The sequence below is a fragment of the Aythya marila genome (assembly GCF_965140915.1).
Source record: "Aythya marila genome assembly, chromosome: 1".
NCBI lineage: Eukaryota > Metazoa > Chordata > Aves > Anseriformes > Anatidae > Aythya > Aythya marila.
The window spans coordinates 144,457,593-144,469,714 of record NC_139042.1 but is presented as its reverse complement, the minus strand read 5'-3'; positions in this window follow the sequence as shown (position 1 = coordinate 144,469,714).

The following is a 12,122-nucleotide window of genomic DNA, read 5'->3' as shown; positions in this document are numbered from 1 at the left end:
ACATAGTGGTTTTCTTGTTGTCCAAGGCTTTATGCTTTCCTTGCCACTCAGCACTTAATCTTTTGGGGATCTTTGACCTTTGCCTTCCCCATATTCCAAGCTACCAGAACATGCCTCCCTATCTGATTCTGTTTGATCCCTGCCCCCTTCTTCCACTGTCAGGCATGGCTTCTTTCCTTGGTCAAAAGTTGAGTACTAGGCAAACAGGAACTGACTATAAGGAGCTGAGGCCAGCAGTGAGAAACAAACAAGACCTGGGTGTAACAAGCCCTGGTGCATGCCATGGTTGAACTAGGGAGAGAAGAGCACCTAGGAAAAGTATGGGAGTCAAGGACCAATAAAATCATTCTGTTTAAAAAGCATGCAATGGAAATTAAATGTGATCATCATGAATTAAAGTGTTGGAAGGTAGTGTCTGATGCAAGGCTGCTCTACTTCAATGCTGGTAAAATCTAGCAATTGTATCAATAACACTATAGGGAAAAAAAATTCTAAATAATAGTGTTGAAAACCCTCAATCTAAAAGCAGGAATAGTGGAATTAAGGCCAATGAGGAAAAAGTACTTAAGAGAGTGTTGTTTATTTGGGAGTAATCTGAGCAGAGGAAAGGAAGTAGATGTGAGGAGGGTAAAAAGATGTGTTCAGGAAATGAGAAAATGCGTAATTAGGCATAACATGAAGCAAAGATGAAAGAAGGGAAGTGCCTGGTGAGGGGTGCAGGTGCTTATTGATGGTGATGTTAAAAAAATTGAGGTACCATGTAAACACTTCTAGTTCCTGGTTTCGATTTCTACTCTGTCCTGTGATCTCACACTTGATTTAATCTCAGTCCACGCTGTTTTCTGTTCATGTGTTTGAGCTCATCTAGATGTCCAGATTCCATTACAACTGTTCTATGTTACACTGATTTTCAACAAGACATAGTCTGAGTAATCTTTCTAGGTCAGGTTAGTGACAGAGTTTATTTCCTTTCAATCAAAAATGCCCATCAGTAACAGTGGTGTTCTCAGCATCTTAAAACACAAACAATATTATTGCACCAGTGCACTGATGCTTGGTAGTTCTCAGAGTGATAAAGGCAGATGCACTCATTATTTCCACAATAATTATCAGTAATAGGTGGGAAATCTCTTTTCACCAAGAGAAAGAGGGTTTCTTGTGTGATGAAAGTGCTGTCAAACTGCATGCATGTTTTCTTGTTACTTAGACCTACATCATGGCCCTGAGGGCAATGCCAGGCTGGACCATCCTTGCCAAACTCCCCCAGGGCTTCCCCTCCAGCCCACAGACCAGGACCTAATTTCTGCCCCCAGTGCCATCAGCCCCTACCTCAGCAATGTCACAGCAGGGCCAGTCTCCAGCTCCCCTCAGCCCTGCCATGCCCAGTCATAAACCCCACTGAGCTAGGACAACACACAGGTCGATGGCCTGGCCTTGGCCCATCACCATCCCCATGTCCCTGCCCAGCCATCTCAGAGTTTTGTCTGACCCTGTTACCTCTCACTGGATCTGATCCTGGATGTCCCAGCCTGGCCTCAGCCTGTTCCCACCCCCAGGGAGGTGCCAGATGCCTGGGGATGGGACAGGGGATGGGCCCTGGCTGCCAGGCCCTGTCCCAGTGGCCACCATATTGTGACCCTGATTGCCCTGGGGATCCCCTAGCACCCTGTCCCTGTTCTGCTCTTGCTTCAAACTTCTGTCATGCCCACTGACCTATAGAAAAAGGGTTTTGATCATCTCCGTCTACAACTTTAAAGCCAGAAATGCCAAAAGTCATGCAACCTGTATTATTCAATGATATCCGAAGGAGTAGAGTGGATCATTGAACAATATATGAATGTAGGTGTAAAGGTTCTCAGAAACGATTGTGTTATTGGACACCATCAGGCAAAATACAAGACCACAACAGGGGTCAGACAACTATTAGTTTATTAGTAATATACTCACACTCCAAAGAGTATGGCAAGTTCCCTTCCATGGAGGGACAAGGGAAGCCGACTGTCGGGACAGGATTCCAACTGGTACTCAGCTCAGGGACATCCCTGCCTTAACTTATATACTCTTTCATTTTTGACAGTAGATAATATATTATCATGCCCATGTGGTTACACATCAAACAATGCAAAGTTGCAATCAGAAGCTTGAGTCACAGTGACCTAATGATTATCAGCAGGGGCAGGATGTTCACTTCGTGAACTGGGGCTAGGTCAGGAACACACAGCCATGTCATGTCCTTGACTCCTTGCCAAACTTCCAAGTCCCCCCCTTCCTATGAATAATGCTGATATCTATGGTATATTAAAATGGCAGAATGCCCTTTGCTGTCCACACATTTCAACTGTTATGCATGTCTCCATTTTTCACTCTGGCATTTCACTGATTTGATTTGACAGAGAACCCATCCTATTTATAGTCACAGATGGACCTTTTCCTTTATCCTGAAAATCGTGTTCTTCAGTCAACAACTTCATACATAAAGCTGCGTCCCCCACCTCCACAGATACATATTCAGACAGACACCATTATTTATAAAATTCCACCTGATTTTCTGTTGTATTTCTGACCATTCTGATCCATCCCTGATAACTAGACTAAAATATCTCCTTCTTAAGAAGTTTCTAGTAAACTTAGGGGCATAATGAAGAGCATATCTATTCTAAAAAGAAAGTCTGGAAAGAGCTAAATTCCAGATGCCAATGAGCTGGAGCTTCTTAAAACTGCCAAGATCAGGAATAATTGGTCATTTATGTCCTTCCAAATTACTATGCACTCTCTTCTGTAATAACTCTGTAACAGTTATGTTTTCATGTACCACTTTTGTGAAATCAGGATGACTGAGGGTTATTCATGAATTGCAACCTCTTCTCCATCTTCACATCTTGGAGGATAGTTATAGGCACTTCATCTTGAAGCAAAGGCCTCCAGTTGAGTCAGTGACCTGTGGAATCGTACATGTGGGATACATTTCCAGTTGTCATGTAACATATTATGGCATATGTTTATGTATTCCTCTGTCTTCCTTTCTCTTTCATGTTTTCTTCATCTTCATGTTTCTGTTGGGCACAGATATTTGCTGTTACTGATTGCGTCACATGCCTTAGGCTGCCAAATAATTTAAGAGGCATATCCACCATTCAGCTTCCTAATTCTGTTCCTCTGATGAGTTTTTACGTGTCTAACCCACAAATGGTTCATACAATGTCCCATCTATTTATCAATCTCTTAACATGGATCCCTATTTGAAATAAGTTTTCCATCTCCTGACTTTCACCATCTTCTGGCTCAAGGACATATGCAAAACTATGTTCCCTGAACACAATAATCTGACCTTCAAACCAACCAGCCTTGATCACTTGCAGATCTGCATGCTGGGATTACGGGCTTGGCAGCATTCCCAGAACTTTGTCCTCAAGTATGTTGCGGCACATGTAATGTACCATCTTCTACTCAATGTTGAACTTCTATTACTGAACCAAATTTTTCTTGGCCTGAAATTATGCATTCATGCTTCAAAACTTTCTACATTCTTCCACATAGGCTATTCTTTTGCAGTGGTTGGATATTCGTGTTTTGCTAAGGGTGTAGCATCATAACCTGAAGAGAATCAAAACGATTTAAACCCATACCAGTAATATGCCATAATAGATACTAGGAACAAGTGTTGCATGCACATATTATTTTAACATTGATATATAAGGTGAATTGTCAGGGATAGTAGAACAAGAAAGTGTGTAGGATCTAGTCATTAACCCTAGAAGAGAACTGTATTGGAAAATGCCAGGACTGCTAAGACTAGACATCCAGATAACACTATCAAGATACTATGTCTTAAATTATGTTAAACTACATCATAGAAAACATAATGTATGCTATTAAGAAATTAAGTTTTACACAGTCTCAGGGGTGGGATTTTCCAGAACTGACTTTGTCCAGGCTTGTCTTGTCCAGTCTGGGTCCTTGCCTGGGGTTGTTAAACTGCAACATCTGTCGTCTAATGATCAGATCACCTATAATAAATACCTAACTTGTATTAACATTAGTTAGTTTTGTGCAAGTGTGTCCTATAGTCACTTTAATGGATTTCTTTAATAGCTGTTAGTGAAAATAGGTCATTATTTGTTGCAGAGGGAACTGTCTGTTGAGATGGGGAAGATGCTAAAACTTATCTGAATTAATATTTAGCTACATATATGGTAAAATAAGCTGTTTACCAAGGAATATGGATAAGAACATTATGAAAAGCAGATGTAAATGGAAGATATCTCTCACACTGACAAGGCCGACGGATAAGGGAAGGATAAACAAATTACTGGCAGGAAACAAGGCAAAAAACTCCTACCTTAAGAACTGTCCAACAGAAGGTCAAAGTCCAGGAAGGTAAAAAGTTTAACCTCCTCTTCCTCGTTGCCTTCATCGTGAAAGACCCCAGCCAGCAACCACCAGGCTACATTGCGTAGGCACAACCAGGAGGAGCTAAGGGTGAGGAGTATGGAAATGAGTACTAGGAAGAGATCTGCCTTTTAGTGGAAAAGAACGAATATGTATTAGAGCTCATGTAATATGTAACAGTATTCATGTATAAAACTGTGAGAAACTACCAGGAAGGCACGCATTTTTGAGGTAAGCTATTCCCAGTGCACTCGGTGCACCGCAATAAGATATATCTACTTTGCAACCCTATGGTTGTGAGTCACTTCCACACATCATGTATGACCTTGGAATGGAGAGGAATGCACAGGATGATAGCTGAGGCCTTGAAAGCACAGGCACCAGATACCAGAGGCCCCAGGGTTATAAGCAAATCCCCTGTGGTCAATTACTGGTCATTGAAGGAATGTAACCCTGGGAGCCGGGTAAATCCGGTTTTAAGGATAACAAGGGGAACAAAGAGCAAGTATCCAGGTATTATGGAAGAAACCCCCACCATCAACACCAAATTGCTCCCATTGTAGACTAAGGGGCAGCAGTGACTCATCACTGTCAATCTTAAGAGCTAGAGGGGTAGCAGAAGGGTGAAACCAACAAAAGGGAACAGGCATAGATACTGGGAAGTTTCTGTACAACTGTTTTAACTGCTAATTATTTTAGCTTTTTCTGTATTATTCATACAAATTTGACAATTTGTGTGACCATTGTCACTGGTCTACTAATGACGCTTTGCTGCTAAGACTTTAGTTATACAAAAAGTATATTGTTTATGCTTGCAAAGTGTTTATTATTATTATTATTATTATTATTATTATTATTATTATTATTATTATTATTATTATTATTATTATTTCACAAAAATGTTACATATTGAAGCACAGTACTGAAGAAAAATAAAAGCTGTGAGCCAAACACTGCATAAGGGACATGTAATTTGACCATGCACAGAATCTACTGAGGGTACCTGTAAGTGACTGGAACTGGTGATTTCAGAACTGGAACCACCTTCAGGTTGTGTGCATGTACAAGCTCAACATGGCCACTATGGTTAAGAATAACAAAAAAATGTTTTTATAAAAATATTAATGGCAAGAGGAGGGCCAAGGAGAATCTCCATCCTTTACTGGACACAGGGGGGAACATGACTACTGAGGATAAAGAAAAGGCTGAGTTTCTTAATGCCTTCTTTGCATCTGTCTTTACTAGCCAGACTACTTATCATCAGTGTACTCAGCCTCCCAACCTGTAAGTCTGAGATGGGGAACAGAATAAACCCCCCACAGTTCAGGTGGAAACAGTCAGAGACCTGCTGCTCCACCTGGACTGTCACAAGTCCATGGGGCCAGATGGGATCCACCCAAGGGTGCTGAGGGAGTTGGCGGCTGTGATTGCTGGGCCACTTTCCATCATATATCAGCATTCATGGTCATCCAGAGCGGTCCTTGAAAAGCTTGAAAAGTTGCCAATTTTAATCATCTTACAGCCACTCCTTTCCATGGATCCCATTTCCACTCTGTTTTCTTCTTTCTACTGTGCTAGCTATATCTATAATATTTAAAAGTATGCAGGCACAAATTGCTGATGCAGTTATTCCAACACCATTCATAACAATCCCTTACATGAGCTAGCATTTCAATCAAAGATTTTAGTGCTTTTTGTTGTTGTTGTTGTTTTGTGTGTGTGTGTGTTGTTGCTATTTGATGTTCATGATGTTAAAATTTTATTTCCAATTGTCTTTTATCAGTCTGCATTAACTGGACTTTACTTCAAATTATTTTGAATTTCCTCTGCTCAATCAATTCTAACACCCTCTTGGTTCCTGTTCAAGTTTCTTGCTTTGTATCTCCTGTGGTTCTAGCTATACTAAAGACTTACTTTATAACATTGTCACCAACACCAGTCTGTGCCTTAGCATAACCTGGTGATAGCTTTCCTCACCAGTCTCCCATGTGCCCCACAAACTTCTAAAGCTTTTTCTACTGACAGTTGCAGTTGTAGAAAATCTTTTGCTGACTTATAGGATTTCTACATATATCATTTGTAATGGGCAGCCTGGAAGAAAATTCTAAGAGGAGCAAGTGATCCATATATCTAACCCAGGTTTTTGCCTCTGTGTCATCAATATCATGTGACTGTTGCTTAACCCTAACAGATGTGCAAGTAATCAATGTGTATTTAACCATTTTGTAATTAATCAAGGTGTGTTTAAGCCCTTATGTAGTGTATTGTTCTGTCCACTTGAAATATTGTGCAACTTTGATCACAAACTGCAGATTATTGATCCCAGGAACTGTAAGTTTATTAATGTGGTAAAGGATATTAAGGTGCCTTACCAAAGGACTCTTCAAAGCTAAGTCTACATACCAGATCTGATTGCTATCGGAGCTGATGAATCTATGTTGTGAGCAAACTTCTGTAAGAATGCAGCTAAGCACAGAGCTGACTGGATCTACACAGGCCCATCCAATGCTGTATCATCTCAGGGTCCCCAGCAGCAGAAAGGAATAAGATTTTATAACTTATTATCACATTTTCTTGGATATTAATAAAATAACTATTTTTCTCGAGTGTGTGTGCACTTCTTGTATTGGAATCCAAAAAGAACTGACACCTCTTGCTGCAAAACAGTTGTTACCCCTATTAAAAGAAACTACTGTGGATGTGAAAACGTTGACATGAAACCAGCACGAGTTGATCCAAAATTAGTGGCACTTCCTCGCCAGAGAACACTAATCAAGAAAGAGTTAGTGTATATGTGGGAATGTACCAATGTAAAAGGAGGTAATTCTTTAAGAAGAAAAAGAAAGAGAATAATTGTTTATCAATAAACTACATCTCCTTCCAAAGAGACCAGTGCCTAGCCAATAATTCATTTGGTTTCAGTGAAACTGATGTCAGGTATCAGCCCCCTTATAGCTTATGTTTTGCTATACTGAGACACAATAACATCACTCATTTATCAAGAATTCGTTGCACCTTATCTCTTGTATTGCCATAGTGTTGATTTTCTAAGGTCAACTTTACCAAACTTGCAGACTTGTCACCTGCTTCTGATACACTTGCAATTAATTTACCTTCTGTGCAATAGTGATTAAGTGTACATGGAGGTCTATAACCCCCTCTTGTATTCCCTGGTTTAGTACATGAAAAGTGTAATTCTTTTGTTGTACTTCCCATCTGGCTATTCTATATCTGAGAGTAAACACATTGTTGTTTTTTTTTCCTGTGAGAGGGCCCTTTTGGATGGCATAAAGCAGATGCTAGTTTGCTTCTTTTTACATATTTTACATAAAGATGTCAATCAAAACTTTTCTCATTGTCAGTTAAAGCTGCATTTTCTGATCTCACTTTATCAGTCCAATGACTAGGCCCCTGCTCTTGAATTGTCTTCCTGAGAATGGATGGATACTCCTCCACAAAACTTACATTCTCTTTTCTTTATTTCTAAATGTATTTATTATCAGCAAACACCTACCCAGCAGCTGGTCCGCTCAGAGCTACGGTCTACCCTTTGATGTACTGTAATATTGATAACAATCAAGATAACAGCCACCATCTGTCTCTATGTCACCAACACATTCTTTTAACTCTACTTTTAGTTACAATCATAGAATCATACCATATCCCAAGTTTGAAGTTCCCGTGTGTATCCCCACATGGAACATCAAGTCCAGCTCCTGGCACCACACAAGTCTACCCAAAAATTCAGACCATATGACTAAGAGCACATATGCATCTTAAACTCCTGTTATAAATTCCGAGTCAATTTAGCTTTGTAAGATTTATTTATGGGGTCAATAAAAGGGTGCGTGGGGAGTCTGGGCTCCTCCAACACACACACACACACGTTACATCAGGCGGCTGCTTTTTATGCTCCTAGGCTAATACATATTCATTACTACCTCTAGAAAAGGCAGGGTTATTATAATTAGTTCCCAGAATCTGAACCCTCCCACTGGCGCACGCATATCAGTCTCTGGTAGTCTGTCTGGGGGTCTCTCGTGCTGAAGGCTTGTAGTCTTCTTCCCAGGCTTTGTCCTTGTCCTTCTCCTTTGTCCATCTTAGCCAGATATCAGAGACTTGTGCAGCGTCCCATGAAAGCTTTGTCTTTTAGTCGTCCTTCAGCTTCCCCTTTCTCCTTAATCTCTTGGCCAGGTATCAGAGACTTGCGTAGTGTCCCATGCAATAGTCACAACAATTTGCAGTTATTCTGAACCCCCCCAGATATCAGAGACCCAAGGTTTACCCTTCAAGCCCTCTATTGATACGAATTGCTGGAACATTCCTTACAATCCCTCATCTTTTTAATATTTTTTATTTGTGTCTCTTCTTCAACTTTTGCCAGTAACAACTGGACAACTGGATTTCATCAGTCAGTTCGTGGGGCGTCCATTTCTTAAGCATCATTATTGACACATCACCTTTCTTCTCTACCGAAGTCATCACAAATTAGGTACTATTTATTATTCGGCGTATCAATAATGTAAAGCAAGGAATCATACAAGGTATAAACAATAACATCATTACACCATATAAAAATAAAAATAAAAATAAAAATAACATCCTTTTAACCCATGGTCCACTGGGCAGCCATGAAAACAAATCCCAATCCATACCCTTCCAAGTTTGTACTGGGACATGGGCTAATTTCCTAATTTCCCCTGTTACCTGTTTAACCACTTTTCCATTATCATCAATTTGTAAACAACAGTTAGAGTCATTCAATTTTCCACACACTCCCCCTTCTTCTGCTAGTAAGTAGTCTAAAACCATTCTATGTTGAAGGATAACATTCCTCATCTGTGTGGATTGATCAGCCAAAAGATCCAAAGCTGTCACTGTTTGATTGGTTACAATTTCGAGGACAGCTTTCAACCTAATTATAAAATTCAAATTATAAATAGGTTCTCGGGCCCCCGATACTACCTCATTCAGGTTTCAGGTAGCTAGTCCATAATGCTGTATGATTCTTTCAGGAGGCCATTCATTCTCTTCCCATTTTTGGGCACTACCCCCGACTAAGGAAGCATCAGTAGATTGTTTTACTCTATTCAGATCATCATATAATCTTATTCCTAAATGATTTCCTTGTATTCGTGACAATAAAAAGAACAAGGGTCTTATGTACCCCACATAGCATATTCACAACCAGTTTTCAGGTAGCCTCTTGTAGGCATGTTTGCCACACACCCAATAATGTCCCTTTAGGTCCCACATCTCATTTGGAAAAGGACCATTCCATCCTTCTTATCCTTCTGATCAGACAGATAAGAAAGGATTTCTTATCCTTTGTGTCATCCATTCTTGAGGGTGTGGGCAACACCTTAAATCAAGGAGTTGGGCCCGCTTTCAGGATTGATTTGAGCTTGTGTTACCGTTCAACCTTTTGAGGTGATCCAGCTCCTGGAAAACTAATCACAATTTTATATGGGTTTAAAAAAAGGTTCTTATGTTATTTTCTCAGGACAACCTAACCTTAGTGCGGGAGAAGTCCAGTTGAGGCCTTCTCACTTGGCGGTCAATACCCTCAGTTGCCTCCCTCAGTAGACCATACACACCGCAGTGGAGGGTCCTGCCCTGGTCTTGCCTTCTCCCTTTCCTCCCTTCAGGCTTGTCTTCTTTATCTGGTGCCCTTAAATCATGCAGAGCCTCATTGCCAGAATATTAGTTCTTCTTTAGCTTTAGTTTCAGTTCCTCAGGAGTGGACTCAACCCTCCAAGCTTCGGTAGTTATTCATCCCTTTACTCTGGATGCGTGGGTCCAACCCCTTTCTGCTGTTCTCACAGCTGTTTCAGTAGTAAGTAAAACAAGGTACAGTCCCTCCCATCATGGGTTCAATGACTCTTCCCTCCAGGTTTTTAATTTAGACCTTGTCTCCTGGTTGTATCTTATAAATAGCAAACCCCAGTGGGGCGTTTTGTGCTAAAATTCCTTTTTCCCTCAATTGTTGTAGTTGTTTCCCTGTCATGATCACATATTTCTGGCTTTCATAATTCTCTATCAAAGAATAATCCAGTGGCATTCCTTGGGAATACAGCATTCCATATAGCATCTCATGAGGTGAGATACCTGTTTCACTATGGGGCATAGTCCTAATATTCAATAATGCCAATGGTAAACATTTTATCCAAGACAGTTGGGTTTCAATCATTAATTTAGCCAATTCTTGTTTAATCATTTAATTCATTCTCTCAACTCATCCTGAACTTTGTGGATGCCATGGAGTATGGTATTCCCATTTAATGCCTAGGGATATGGTTAAGGTCAGAGGTTCTTAGGTCAGAGGTTGGACTCAATGATCTTGAGGTCTCTTCCAACCTAGACAATTCTGTGATTCTGTGATTCTGTAAGTCCCATAACACCTTAGATGTGAAATGTGTCCCCTGGTGAGAGTACCAGTGGACCTGCTAATGTAGAAGTCCCAGGTCCCTGTCATTCCTGCCTGCAGCCTAAGACAATTTCGTTCTGATATCAGGGGACAATTGCCCTAGAAAGAGGCTAGCCAATTGCCTGTTTGTATTCTAAAGCCAGGTCCAAATTCTTTTTGTTTTCTTGTTTTGTTTTGTTTTCCATTGCATTTCAAAGTTGGTCCAAAAATTCCATAGTGGTTTCTTTTGGACCTTGTTGGAACAGATTCTCAATTCCCAGTTTAACCAGATTTTGGTATTTACTGTTCATTATTTCCAGGGTGATTAGGGTCTCAGTGGGAGGTCAGTCAGAGGAATGCAATGGTCAGCAGTTCCCTGAGAGGTCCCATTGGCAATCTGAGCTCACTCATAAACTCAGGTTGTTAGCTGCTTTTCTGTTTCCATGACACCCCTCTCGGACCCATCATGGTTCCTCTGCCCCAGAGGGCTCACACCCGTGATTTTGAGATCTCAGCCTCCAATTGAGGTGGAACTATTAACATTCCTACATCCTCTTTCCCTGCTCATTCAACTTCAAACAGCTCTATCAGATACTACATGCCACACCTTTAACACCTTCAACAACCCTTTTAACGCTTCGTTTATCTTTCTCCAGCCTGTACTTTTCTTATGGCAATACCAAAGGCTCAGTCAGGGGCCAACTTAATTCCATCCCTTTTCCCTCTAAGATGCTGAAACAACATATCAGTGTATAACATTTCATCCTATTTTCCTTCTCTCCTCAAAAACAACATTAATTGCAAGACAGTGTTGTAGTCGATTGATCCATGGCCACATGGCCATTTAGTTTATATAGTGGCCACCATTGATTGCAATACTTAATTAAATTAAATATACGAGTGGCGGGCGATTACATTAGTCCCAACCAGGCTGCAGCATACTTGCTCTCTTCCAGATCCATGGGTATTCTACTATTAACATAAATGTTCAAAGCCTGACAGACCCAGTCCTCCATGGACCCAAATACTGGCCAAAATATGTGGGATCTTAAGAGTTCTTTTGATCATTTAACCATACAAAATTGAATCATTCTTACCTTATCCTTATGTTTAGTGCTTCTAAAACTATCCCATTATCTTAACATTAGCTCTAAGGGATTATCTGGTGGAGTATCTGGCAAGTTTTCCCCCTTTTTAAACCAGAGGCCCCTCCTCAAACCTCCCAAGTCTAAGGATCTGCTTTGTCCCCAACCCATTCCTGGAACTTCTTTTTATACAAAAAAAGTTCCAAAACTCCTGGCTGTGCCTGTATCTAAAGGTGTCTTGT